A 2,313-nucleotide genomic window follows, 5' to 3' on the forward strand; every position below is an offset into this window, starting at 1 on the left:
TTCATACGCAGGGACTGTATGGACCTAAATTATCTAAGATTCCACTCGGCCCGTTAAGTGGGTTTCTGTCAATCACGGGCAGCACCCACCAATACCAAGTGTTCCCATCCCCATTAGGAGAAATTACCCAATCATGAAAAATCAAGTTTAAAGTTCTTTCCCCTCCCTCTGTAATCGTGCATAAAAACTGCTTGCCATTGTGGATTGGGGCTCTGGTTCATGAAGCCTCTACCGGCTTCATGCGTGAGCCCAGACTCGAGCCTGAATAAAGACCCTCGTGTGTTTGCATGGGAGCTGGCTCTTTGTGGTCTCTCTCTCTCTGATTAGAGTCTCGGGTTTAACAAACTTCTGTAAAACGATTCCTCATCCTCATCAGTAGACTTAAGAAACGTGGTTTTGGTACAGTATTAGGAATCTGTATTTTCTTTTTTTCTTTTTTTCTGGAGAAAGCAGGATTTATTGAGGACAGAAAAGCTCCCACAGCGGGAGGGGACCTGAAGGGGTTGCCCGAGGAATCTGTACTTTCAATGACATTCCCAATGGTGTTTGGGAAGCCCAGTGGGACAACAGTGCCTATTCAGGGTGCACAGCCCCAAAGAGGAGGCATCCCATTACTCTATCAACCTCTCCTGGAACCATCACTGAAGAAAGAATCTCAGAGTCCTACAGGTGGGTGTAGGAAAAAACAAAACTGCCAACTGTAAACGTTTTTCTTTCGCAGGAGGGCTCTCAAAAGTGAAATTTGCTCTCGTGTATTAATAGAGCTGTAAAAAGCAGGCCAACGTTTGGACCCTTTAAGAGTCCTGTAATTCCAGCACTTTGGAAGACCGAGGCGAGTGGATTGTCTGAGCCTGAGGGTTCAAGACCAGCCCGGGCAACTTCTCTACAAAAAAAAAAAAAAAAAGTTAGCCGGGAGTGGTAGCGCGCCTGCAGTTCCGGTTACTTGGAAGGCTGAGATGGAAAGATCGCCGGAGCCCAGCAGGGCGAGGCTGCAGTGGCTGGGAGCGTGCCACTGTGCTACAGTCTGGATGACAGTGAGACGCCAACTCAAAAAAAAAAAAAAAAAAAAAGCCGGGCTTGGTGGCTCAACCTGTAATCCCGCGCCTTTGGAGGCTGAGGTGAGTGGATTGCCTGAGCCCGCGGGTTCGAGACCCGCCTGGGCAACTTGGTGAGACCTCTTCTCTACAATAAATCAAAAAATCAGCCGGGCGTGGTAGCGCATGCCTGTAATTCCGGCTACTCGGAAGGCTGAGGCGGAAGGATCGCCGGAGCCCAGCAGGTCGAGGCTGCGGTGACCGGGAGCGGCCACTGCCCTCCAGTCTGGGCGACAGAGTGAGACTCCAACTCAGAAAAAAAAGTCTAAATGGGTCAAACAAAGTGAGAGACAATATGGAACCATCACATTTTTTGCCTGGATGTGGGCCTGAGAATTAAATTATTCGTCCTATAGTTTATTTTATTTTATTTTATTTTATTTTATTTTTGAGTTAGTGTCTCACTCTGTCGCCCAGGCTGGAGTACAGTGGCACAATCTCGGCCACTGTAGCCTTGACCTGCTGGGCTTAAGCGATCCTTTCACTTCAGCCTCCCAAGCGGCTGGGACTACAGGCGCGCACCAGCACGTCCGGCTAATTTTTTGATTTATTGTAGAGACGAGGGCTCGTCATGGTACCCGGGCTGATTTCGAACCCCTAGACTCAGGCAATCCTCTTGTCTCAGCCTCGCCAAGTGCTGGAACTACAGGCGTGAGCCACCGCGTCTGGCCAGTCCCATAACCTAACAGTGGCTTAAAATAGTCATGCGGCCTAGCCAGACTATCTCATCACTGCGTGACACTGCTTCTACGCGGAAATAATTTTGCATTTTTAATAAATGAAATACAAAAGCATCTTCCCCTATGACCGCAACCCCTGGACCCAATCCCATAAAAAAGGATCGAAAGAGTGGGGCGGCTATTGATTGACGTATATTCCATCCAACCCATGACGGAAGGAGAGCGCGCGCGAGCAAACCGATAACCAATCGGTGCTCAGCAGCCGCCGCAGTGGGGGCGGGGCTTGAGGAACCGGCCCGCCGCAGGGTTGGTGGACTCGAGAAGGAGCGAAGATGGCGGAGTGAGGCGTGCCGCGGCCAGCCGGCCTCTGGCCGGGGGCGGACCGGCCCCCGGGAGGCCGAGTGCGTCTGTTGGATCGTGCGAGGTGAGCCGAGGAGACCGGCGACAGGGAAACGAGCAGGCGGTGAGGAGGTGGCGCGGCCCAACGCGGCCGGGGGGGAAGCCTGCTGCCAGCCGGCCGAGGCCGAGCCCGGGCGGGG

At 52.4% G+C, this 2,313-nt stretch overlaps 1 long non-coding RNA gene across 1 annotated transcript in view; it reads left to right on the plus strand.

The window, feature by feature from the left end:
- The first annotated feature begins 2,092 nt into the window (after positions 1–2,092).
- The window catches only part of LOC103262122, a 17,673-nt gene continuing 17,452 nt past the window's right edge, over positions 2,093–2,313 (plus strand). The window contains exon 1 of the long non-coding RNA XR_504403.1: positions 2,093–2,198. This is a non-coding gene — a long non-coding RNA (uncharacterized LOC103262122). The remainder of the gene's footprint in view (positions 2,199–2,313) is intronic.

This window comes from Carlito syrichta, unplaced genomic scaffold (genome assembly GCF_000164805.1).
Source record: "Carlito syrichta isolate Samal-C Ts95f unplaced genomic scaffold, Tarsius_syrichta-2.0.1 Scaffold91638, whole genome shotgun sequence".
In the NCBI taxonomy this organism is placed as follows: domain Eukaryota; kingdom Metazoa; phylum Chordata; class Mammalia; order Primates; family Tarsiidae; genus Carlito; species Carlito syrichta.